This window comes from Homarus americanus, unplaced genomic scaffold (assembly GCF_018991925.1).
Source record: "Homarus americanus isolate GMGI-L3 unplaced genomic scaffold, GMGI_Hamer_2.0 scaffold46696, whole genome shotgun sequence".
In the NCBI taxonomy this organism is placed as follows: domain Eukaryota; kingdom Metazoa; phylum Arthropoda; class Malacostraca; order Decapoda; family Nephropidae; genus Homarus; species Homarus americanus.
The window spans coordinates 2,322-14,365 of NW_024748012.1; the positions used below are offsets into that span (position 1 = coordinate 2,322).

General features: G+C 42.5%; 1 non-coding gene across 1 annotated transcript; it reads left to right on the forward strand.

The window, feature by feature from the left end:
* The first annotated feature begins 1,597 nt into the window (after positions 1-1,597).
* LOC121879982 lies at positions 1,598-1,760 on the forward strand. The gene has a single exon (XR_006091478.1). It is a non-coding gene; the product is annotated as a U1 spliceosomal RNA (small nuclear RNA).
* Positions 1,761-12,044: the final 10,284 nt, after the last annotated feature.

The following is a 12,044-nucleotide window of genomic DNA, read 5'->3' on the forward strand; positions in this document are numbered from 1 at the left end:
TCCTGACGTCTCGTACGTCTACGGGAAAGGGTCGCGGAAGGGGGACGTGATTGCTGCCCGTATCATCATTGGGTATGACTTTGCTTGGGAGATTGGTATCCCCACATCCCCTGAGCAACGCTCTTGTGCGTTATGCAGAAGACCCGACAGCCGCACCCTTATTCACTACCTCCTAAGATGTCCCCACACACAACGCTTCCGTGACGCCTGCTGGACCACCACTCCACGACCCCCTGACGGAGACACGATGATCCTCCCAATACTGGCCAGATATTTTGTAAATAATATTAATTATGTGTTAAAGGAACATCCTTCCTTTCTTAGGCTTTAGTAAGCCCCTTTATAATATTTATACTGTATATACTTTTCACACTTGCCAGATGATTCTGGTGTCATTGTACAGGGGTACCTAGTGACAGCACTAGGATCCCGCTTCCTCTATCAAGGAATAAACAATTGAAATTGAAATTGAATTCATTGTTATATTACCATTTACAATTTTTAGTTTTCCTTAATCTTAAAAAAAAATCACTTTTGTTCGTTATTTCTTTCTTTCATTCTTTCTTTCTTTTTTCTTTATGAACATTATTGACCAGTGTTAGTGAAGGAAGAAACTGGCATGTTTGAGGGACAGACTGAAGGACGCATACCCTACACTGTACTTTCCCCATGAAGAGATACGCCGGTTGCCAATGTTTTTTAACTATGATACCAACAATACACCCGCTGTTTTTGTTATTTTATTTTTTTACATAGAAGCTGGAAAACTAATTTCCGTTGCATTATGAAAAGTATAAATTGCACTAAAAATGATAGTGCCTAAATGATTGAGACAATTACTTTATGAACCGTGTATGCCAACCTTCATGAAAAAATGAAGCTCCGCCCAGAGAAGTAGTTCCTGAAGTATTTGTAAAATGCTTACACAAGTATAAATATTTATTGCATATAATTGTAGAAAATTTGGAATTGTATCAATTTCTAGTTTGGTTATTAGTCAATTTTCCAATAAAATGATTCTGGGCTATATTGATCTCATTACTATGCCAAATAAAGTATTTCCACAATGTTCAGTTTTATATTAGGAGTGATAGCCCTCACTGGATAGCAAGTTCCTCATAATTAATAGATAAAGTACATAAGCAATATCCCAAACGACTTAATTGTGAGAGGAAGAAACTTCAGGATCAATTTGCTACAGAAGAAAACTTGGCTTACCTCTATACAAACTTATCCTGGCAAATCAATCTAAAGTTGATGGTTGAGATACTATTAATTACTTTATTTTGGATCTAATGGGAAATCATATTGAATTAGACACAAGAAAAACGCGAAAAAATTATCAATAGTTAACATTTTCTAACCCCGTATGTTTGTGTTTTGATGGAAATGAATAGTTTATAAAGCCAAACTTGTTTATTTCCATCATATGCCTCTCACTTTTAATGTGACAATTTTTATTTTAGCATATTACGAATTATATAAAAAGTTATCATATAATTGGTTTATAAATTTAAATAAATAACATAAGAGAGATGGTTCAGCTCAATGATAGTCAGTCAAGTTAGGTTAGGGTTTAGGATGAACAATTCATGGCATACTTACCTGGCACAGGAGATACCGTGATCACGAAGGCGGTTTTCCCAGGGCGAGGCTCACCATTGCACTCCGGTGATGCTGACCCTTGCGATTAACCCAAATGTGGTTAACTCGAGTGCGCAATTTTTGTTAGCGGGGGACTGCGTTCGCGCTATCCCCCTTACACAATTCATAAGGGATTACATAAGAAATATAAGGTACAACGGCGTATTTTTACAGCTTAACAAGGTCTCTGTAAATAAATAGTACTTGATTTATGCTTAAGGTCAGCAAAGAATTTTTTTTCTACGCTACTTTTATATGATTTATATTTTGACAATTACGTGTGAATGAAAGATTTTCAAACTCTCTAATTGATGCCTAGTAACTCATAATATTGAAAGAAGTTGGGTTTTTTTTAATAGTCTGTATCACACTCGACAGTCACTCACTGTCACAGCAATGAAAGAAATCTATCATGATCTTGTTTACCAACACCTGATACACTGTCACACAGTATGGGGGGGGGGGCCTCTAGCTCTTCAAAAACATAATCTCTGGTTACTGCACAAAAGAGAGTTGTACGGACAATGACCTACTTGAAAAAAAAAACAGATCACACAAATAAAAAATTAGCTATATTGAAAATTTTTAAATTCGAAGATGTTAACACCTACTGCTGTGCCCCTTTGTTTACAAATCTATCAATCACTTTTCATTCGCCTCTACCGCCGTGGACTTCCCCGAGTGTTGATGTTGTCGTCCACACCTTCCCTGGTCGTAAATCCACCCAACTGCGGTATATGCTCAAACTTAACTGCCTTGAGCAGATTAATGATGTCGCCTCCTCTCTTAAGACCTCCCACCCTCCTATCCTCGTCTACTGTGATGGGTCTGTTACCACGCTGGGCAGCGCTGGGACAGCTGTGTGGATTCCTGAGCGCCAGGCCTGCAGGAAAATCAGGGTCCACGACTGGGCCTCCTCCACTGATGCTGAAAGCATAGCCATCCTCGCGGGCATTCATGAGGTGGCGACCTACTGTATGCTCGCACTGAACGCTGGAACCTCCTTATAATTATCAGTGACAGCACTTCGGCGCTAGCGAGGCTCAAATTAGCCTCCCCCTCCTCCCCTGCCGCCCAACACACCCTAGCCGCCGTCGCCGGGCTAGAACAAACTGATGACATCCGTGTCAAGTTTATTTAGATCCCGTCACTTATAGGAATAACTGCCTGTGACACTGTAGGTCGGCTTGCCAAAGAAGCTACACAAGAAGAAGATATTGAAGCCGCTCTCGCCCTCTCCTTGAGTCATCTCAAATCTCGCATACACGCCACACAACGAGAGGCATTCGATGAAAATTGGACACACCTGAAGCAACGGGGTAGCGTCACACTATGCCACTATGACGCTGTAACCGGTGACGACAACCGCCACTACAAAGAGTATCAATCCCTGACTCGATCTCAACAGATTATGCACATGAGACTGCACCTAGGGTACAGGTACCTATGGGAGTACATTGGCAACCCTGAGCCTGGCCGCACTGTTTGTAAACTTTGTGGCCAACCCGACTCTCACACCCTCTCTCACTACATCCTCACGTGCCCTATGACCACCTCCTACAGGTCCCTAGCTGTTACCAACACCTCTTCCCTCCCTGACCAGATATCCCTCCTACTAGTGACAGGCCTGGCACTTGACATTATTAGGGACATTATTAGGGACCGAGAGAATTAACCTAAGTAATATATATCGCGAAATTGACCCTGACATTATACTAATAAACAGTCACGGTGAGACAGAAAACAACAACATAAAACTCTTTAACTATTATGTAAACCAAAGAAATAAATCGGGCGAGAAAAATGACGGAGTAGCGATAGCGGTTAAAAGAAACTTAAAATTTAAACTAATTGATGACTTCCAGGATGAATTTCTAGCAATAAAAATAAATACAACTCAAGGAGACGTAATTATTGCTACTACTTATCTCCCACCGAGACGACCCTACTTACCTATAGAAGACCTATTAAAATTGGCTAACAATAGTCATCCGATGTACATCTTAGGAGACTTTAACGCCAGACATAGGATTTTTGACAATACAAATAATAACGTCGTGGGAAACGCCCTTAATCAATTAATAAATTTAGGGAAAATCAATCATCTGGGTCCTAACTTTCCAACCTGGAGAAATCACAATACACAATCGACACCAGACAAAATTTTTACCAACAACAAAGCCTTTTTCAATTACCATATAATACAGGGACCTCTTACAGGCAGTGACCATCTGCCAATTATACTAACACTGTCAACAAGCCCCATACAGATACCAATAAAAAAGAGACTGAAAATGAGTAAAACAGACTGGGACAGCTTCAAAGACGACTTAAGTAATCACCACTCGATTAACCTACAAGGGAAAACAACAGAAGATATAGACTCAGAAATGGACAGACTGCACTCAGCAATAAAAACATCTATAACCAAACACACTCCTACTTCACACTTTAGAACATTACCCAACAACAGACTACCAGAAGAAGTTAAATTAATCCAGACCTATTACAATGAAATAAACAGGTATATGGAAAGACACGGCAGTAACAGATGGCTATATACGACACAGATAGCACTACAGATAAAATTAAGAGACGCATGTAAGGAAGCAAACAATAAAAAATGGAATGATATTATAATGGCGGCTGACATGACTAAAGACACAAAAACATTTTGGACTTCCATAAACAAGATGATGGGGCACAACAAGCAAAAAACACCATACATTAAAGACCAAAATGGAACAAAATTGCACGAGGAAAATGAACAAGAGTCAGCATTCAAAAGGGAATGGGTAAAAGTTTTTAAAATATCAGATGAGGAAAATGAAGATTTTGATAGTGAACACGAAGAAAGGATAGAAGAAGAAATGGGAAGACAATACAGAGAATCACCCCAAGGCAAAATATATAGACTATAACTTATTAATAATCAAATAATAACCATGGAGAAATGATGCACTGTCTGAGGAAATTTAAGGAAAAAGCCCCTGGGCTCACAGGTATTACACGAAATATGATCATGAATCTACCTGAAAACATTTTAAATACACTATTAAACATTTATAACGCATGCTTAATAACTGGTTACTTTCCAGACAAACTAAAATATGCTAAAATGATATTTATTCCTAAAGAGGGTAAGGACAATAAGGAAATATTAAACTACAGGCCAATATCTTTATTAGAAATTACCGGGAAACTATTGGAAAAAATATTAAATTCAAGACTTATAGCCTTTTTAACACAACATGGGAAAACTAACAACAGACAACATGGATTTATGCCCAATAGAAATACCCTAACTGCAATAGCTACAATAACGGAAATAATTGCAATAGAAAAAAGCAAGGGTAACCAGATCAATATAATTTTAAGGGATGTTTCTAAGGCTTTTGATAAAGTTTGGCATTTAGGCTTGAAATATAAAATATTAAAACTGGGACTTAACGAATACTTGCTAAGAATATTGTGTAACTATTTAGATGATAGGAGAGCACAAATTCAAATTGGAAACTTTTTAGGAACTATGTTTAATCTTGAGAGTGGAGTACCTCAAGGAGGATGCCTTTCTCCAACACTATATACAATTTATACTTCAGACACACCTCAACCTACCCCCTTTAGCGAATATGTAATGTTTGCTGATGATATTACTCAAATAGTATCATACCCAGGAAAATCAACTCAATTTATGGCACTCTACACGGTAAGAGCGATAAAAAACATAAATGATTTTGAGAAAAAATGGAAAATCAGGACAAATAAGAACAAATTCAAGATAATACCAATAGCCAAGATTAAAACAAGTCCAGTAATAGTCGACCAGGAACTATACCCATACGACACTGAAGGCAGGATGCTTGGACTAAAACTAACAAAAGAGGATATATAACATACTTAAAGATAAAGAACGACAGGCAAGAATAAGATTATCAAAAATAAAACGCTTTAAGAACCTTAGCATTAATAACAAAAGAAAGATTTATATAGCCCTTTTTAAATCAATTATGGACTACCCACCCATCCCATTGAACACTCTTAGTAAAACGAGCATTAAAAGGTTACAAACAGTACAAAATATAGCCCTCAGATTTATATATAACATAAAATATACAGACCACATCAATAATGAACAGCTACACAAGAGAGCAAACCTCCTAGCAATCAATGTAGAAATACACAACAAAGCTGCAAATATTTGGAAAAAAGTGACTGAACTTAACACAGAAACATATCAAAACTGGATAAATAATATAGACAACGAAGAATTCCAAGAACACAGTTGGTTTAAATCAGCCAGGAAGAAAGTAATTGAACCATCTCCTGCCCCAATATACACATAAAACATTAATAGAGAGAATAAAAGATGAGAGTGACCTACCAGCTCCACAAGAACCTGGCAGGCCTCTCCATACAGTGTACCTTTAGACTAACATAACTAATATTTAACATTTAACATTTAACATTTAACATTGAACTAACATCTTAGTAAAAAAAAAAAAAAAAAAAAAAAATGTGACTACCCTCCCAGCTACACAAGGACCTGGGCGGGCTCACTAACTCAAAAAAAAAAAAAAAAATAATATATATATATATATATTAATAATATTAATAATAATAATGTGATTACCCTCCCAGCTATATCAGCCAGGAAGAAGTAATTGAACCACCTCCTGCCTCAACATACACATTTCTACATAAAACATTACTAGAGGAATAAAGATGAGAGTGACCAACCAGCTCCACTAAGAACCTGGCAGGCCTCTCCATACAGTGTACCTTTAGACTAACACAACTAACACTTAACTAACACCTCAAAAAAAAAAAAAAAAAATGTGACTACCCTCCCAGTTACACAAGGACCTGGGCGGGCTCACTAACTCCAACAATAACAAAAATAATAATAATAAGCAGCATTATATAAATAAACCAATATTAATACAAAGGTCTGACGACCCAAGGGAGCAGAACAAAGACAAAACACCAATAAGAAAGATGAAGCGATCTGGTTGAGCCCAGATTCTTTCTACTCCTACTGTATTTCAGTTTCACCACTTTTTCTTCAATTCCTAATAATCTTCTTTCACCTCTTAACTAATGACTTCGTATCGTATCGTTTGCCATAAACAGATGAAATGTACCGGGAACTTTCCCCCCATGCACTCATCATTCTCTCACTTTATGTAACTTGACAAAACCTATGACCCTTCAGGCTTTTACCCCCTTAATGCACGAGTCATAAAGGCAAGTATGAACTTTGCATACTTCCCAGATGGGCGCTGTAAATGCTTCTGCGCTTCACCTTGCACAGGATGTAAGGGGGTGCCCAATAAACTATCCCCCTCGGGGGCAAATCTGAATCTATCAATCACTTGCTGGACAATAATTATTTCCAGTTCCGGTATAATCAGAGATACAACTTAAGGCACCCAGAGCTACTCCTCCATAAAATATCACGGTGTGAAGGTGTGGAACAACTTACCCCCACACATCCGAGCAAAGCCTACGCTCCCTTCCTTTAAATCATCTCTTAAAAAAAATCTATTGTCTAAGTATTAATATTTCTTGTAACACCTACTATATTTACAGTACCTGCTTTTATTGTACCATCAAAACCGTTTTATCGGAAATTATCATGAAAATAGATAAGTAATTACCATTGCAATAAACATAATTGCCAACGAGACATAATCATGTTCTGTCCTCTTGTTCAACCTTATTACTGTACAACCCAATTGTAGTTGGGTAGGAGACGCTAATTTTCAGCAAATCAGCTCAGCTGGGGCGCCTGTGGGTAGAGCTGTACCGCTCTTGCCTCGCAAGCCAGTTGTCACGGGTTCGATTCCCGGGTCGGTGGAAATTTGTTCCGACACACTTGCCAGCTTCCCTTGGTCCTTGTTCACCTGGCAGCAAAGTAGGTACCTGCTATAAATCGAAAGTTGCGAATTCGTATTCAGGGAAAGTTGTTTGAGCTTCCAATAACTTGCTTTGACATAAACCACTGACTCTTCAGGCTTCTACGCCCTTGACTCTTCAGGCTTCTACGCCCTTAACTCATGAGACATATTCCTCCTACACGGTCTTCCACCTTCTTGAGCCAATGGCTCTCTTCTCTCCATCCCATCATCATCATCAACCATGAACTTAGCATGCTTCCCTGTTGGGCGCTGTAAACGCTTCTGCGCTTCACCTTAAACAAGGATGTAAGGGGGTGTCCAATAAAAAAAAAAAAAACAGCTCAGCTGCGCCTTTCGCGTCACACTTAGAGGTCACGGTGATTGCCTAAGATGTAGGCACATAGGCAGGCTCTTTTTGGTGTAATATGCCTCTATAATGGCTTTTTGGCAGGAATATTGTCTAAACTAGATTCTCATAGATTTTCTCTAAAACATGACAATTTACATGGCACTGTTACAGAAGCATTTTTTTCCTATGTTTTTTTGTTTTTTTTTACGTTATCAAACTTGACTTGAAGCCTGTAGATAAGGATGAAGGGCTAATATTTGTTGCTGGGTTTTTGTTGGAAGTACTTTGGAAGTATTGGGGCGGGGGGGGGGAATAGGTGGACGTAAATGAGGGGAAAGTTTGAAGGAAATTAGGAGAGTAAAAGTATCCGGGATCAACTAGACATGCTGTATTTTAAAATTCTTTATTGATCTTTTATACTAATAATTTAAGTTGTAGCTCGCTAGCTTTTGACTTTTCTTCTCGTTCATGTTTTGATATAACAATTTCAATTTCAATTTCAATTGTTTATTCCTTGATAGAGGAAGCGGGATCCTAGTGCTGTCACTAGGTACCCCTGTACAATGACACCAGAATCATCTGGCAAGTGTGAAAAGTATATACAGTATAAATATTATAAAGGGGCTTACTAAAGCCTAAGGAAGGAAGGATGTTCCTTTAACACATAATTAATATTATTTACAAAATATCTGGCCAGTATTGGGAGGATCATCGTGTCTCCGTCAGGGGGTCGTGGAGTGGTGGTCCAGCAGGCGTCACGGAAGCGTTGTGTGTGGGGACATCTTAGGAGGTAGTGAATAAGGGTGCGGCTGTCGGGTCTTCTGCATAACGCACAAGAGCGTTGCTCAGGGGATGTGGGGATACCAATCTCCCAAGCAAAGTCATACCCAATGATGATACGGGCAGCAATCACGTCCCCCTTCCGCGACCCTTTCCCGTAGACGTACGAGAAGTCAGGAAGTTTACGGAGGACATCGTACCATGTGGGCGGGGAGTCCAGGGGGATGGCTGCTTCCCGAGCTTCTCTCTGTTTGCGGCGGATTTGGGTCCTAATCTGTAAGAGTGTTCGAGGAACAACGTAGTCAGGTGTGGCCTTGTTGCAGCCAGTCTTGGCAAGGTCATCTGCTGCCTCATTCCCCAAGATACCGACATGACTAGGTATCCATAGGAATGTCACAGGACGGCCTTCATCCTGAAGTGTGGATGTTAACCCTCGTATTCGGAGGATGAGGTCCTTATTTTCCCCAGATCCAAATGCGATCCCGTCGAGAGCAGACCTGGAATCGCAGCAGACAAGCAAGGGGCAGAAACCATCTGCTTCTTCCTCAGCGAGAAGGGCAGCAAGGAGGGCTATTAGTTCAGCCTGAGTGGAGGATGCCCCGTCAGAAACTCTGAGAGACAGTTTGATAGGCTCAGGGGCATGAGGACGGGAGATGTAGACACCAGCCCCGGCCCTACCTGTAGCGGGGTCAACAGAACCATCAGTGTAGAGGACGACCCTACCTGGGGACCAGTGAGCGATCCTGGAGAGGTGGTATTTGCAGAGAATAACAGGGTTCACCTGGGATTTCGGGAGCGGTCCACCGAGGGCAATCACTTCAGGTTGAAAATCCAGCCAGGGAGAAGGAGACGAACCAACAGCAGGGGTGACAACAATATCAGGCAGGAGGTCGTGTTCCTGAAGGGCTCGGATGAGTGACCCTCGCCACTGTCTTCTAGATGGAGGTCGGTCTCGGACAGCAGTAGTCAAGTTGGTTTGGACATAGTTGCCCCTAGGATCCCGTAGAATGGAAACGGCAGTTTTTAGGTAAAACTCCTGGACACGATCCTGTAAGGGGGAAAGACCAAGTTCGTTATATAGAGAAGTAGTGCGTGTCCACTGAGGAGCCCCAAGGATGATACGAGCAGCTTTCCTCTGGATAACTTCGAGACGGTTGACAGCAGTCCGACTAATGTTGACGAGGGCAGGGGCGGCGTAGTCGACACAGGAACGGACAAAAGACTTGTACATGGTGAGAAGTACAGGGATGCTGGCACCAAGGGAACCCCTGCACATGGTAGAGAGGGGAGCGAGACGCCGAAAACATATGTCTCGAAGATAGCGGACTTCAGGGATCTGACAACGTGTGCGAGTTACATACACACCCAGGTATTTTGTCTCATTAACCCAGTCCAAGGGCGTTCCTGATAAGAAAAGGGGTGGAGGTACAACACGACCGTGCCACATGGCTTTTGTTTTCGCAGTTGAAAGAAGGAAACCAAGTGAATCACACTCTCTGGAGACCAGATCAAGGGCTTCCTGCATGCTGAGGTAGTCAGAGGCTTGGAGGAGGACATCGTCGGCATATCCTGAGTGGACAACTTCTGTCGGCCACGGGAGAGATGCAATGGAGTGCATCAGAGTGTTAAACAAGGTGGGACTCAGGACTCAGGGGTGCCGGGGTTCATTTCTTGAACAGGAGACATAGAGCCTTCAACGCGAACCCGGGCCTGACGTCCAGTGAGGTAAGAGGCGATCCATTGTAGAAGTCTCCCTTTAACCCCTAACCGTGCAAGTTCAGCTAAAATGAGGGCAGGCTGAGCCGTATCAAAGGCTCCCTTGATATCAAGGAAGACGGAGACGCGGGCAGTCTGATTGCAATAAAAGGAAGCAATGGAGTGTGCTGTGCTGCGATGTTGAATGAAACCATTGAGGGAGTTGTGGAAGCCGCCTATGGTGTGAAGAAGGCGACGATGGAGTATCCTCTCCATCATCTTGCAAACACAGGAGGTAAGACTAATGGGTCGATATTTCCCAGGATCTCCCGGCTTAGGGATGGGGATAATAGTGGCATTTTTCCAGTTGGACGGGAGAACCCCATGTTCATAAGACATATTGTAGAGAGCAAGCAAGGGGCCGTTAGGAATATTAGTACAGGCGTTGAGGACGGAGTAGGTTATCTGATCATCCCCAGGAGAGGTGTCTTTTCTAGAGCGACGAGCACTGTCAAGCTCGAACTGTGTGATGGGATGATCAGTGGGGGCAGGGGAGGTAAGAGCAGCACGAACAACAGGCTCAGACGCATCGATGCGGGCCTGCACTGCCTCCTGCATCGGATCTGGAAGTGCCTCAGGGGAGGAAGCTCGTGCCCAGTCCTCCATTAAAGAGCAGGCAAGGGAGGCGGGGTCAGGGTGGGGAGGAGGCCTCCGTCGAGTACCCCGTATAGCATTAATCCGATTCCATACATAAGAGGGTGACGACTGGAACGATAGAGACCCCGTGAAGGATAGCCAGTCCGCCTCACGTATCCGACGGCGCTCCTGAGTTGCAAAGGAGCACCAATTTTGAAGTCTTCCCAGTCCTCTGGAGACCGAGACCTCCGTATGGCAGAGTGGAGATCACGGGTTACCTGCCGGAGATGTCTCATGGCAGGGATACGATACCAGTAGTTGGTGGCACTTCTGGGGTGACGGGGAGGGCGTGGAGGGGTAGCGCGATTGACAGAGTCATACAGGGCATCAACAAAATCAGCGCTGTAAGAGTCAAGGGAATGAGGGACAACATAGGAATCCGCCCAGGTAGAAAGGTATTGGGTAAAGGGAGGAACAGCATCTTGTGTGAGACGAAGGCGAGGGGATCGATAAGGAGTTGATGTCGGGGCAGAGAAGGAGAGCCTGAGATGGGTAGTAACGGCAAGATGGTCACTATACAGAGCAGGCTCGGTGCAGACAGTAGGATGAAAGGAAGTATGACCGTTCAATAGTAAGCCAACATCAAGGAAACTATGGGGGAGGCGAGTAGGATCGTCAGGACAAAGAAAGCGAACATCATCATCCCCATTAAGAAACTGTGAGAGATGTGATCCATTAAGGGTACATGGAGTGGGATGATCCGGAGTAAGAGTGGGATGGCGGGCATTAAAGTCGCCAAGAACAATAGTGGGAACCCCATCATGGAGGTCGTGAAGAACCTGGGGGTCCAGAGAATCACTCTTGAAATGAACATTGACTACACGAAGGGTCCGGTCACCAAGAGTAAGGGAGACAGAAAGTAATTCAGACGGGGTCCATGTGAGTCAGGTGAAGGGAGACGAACAGATGGAATGGTGTTACGCACAAGGGTGAGGAGGCCACGAGCCTGCCCACGGTACCGAGGCAGGGTGTAAACAGAA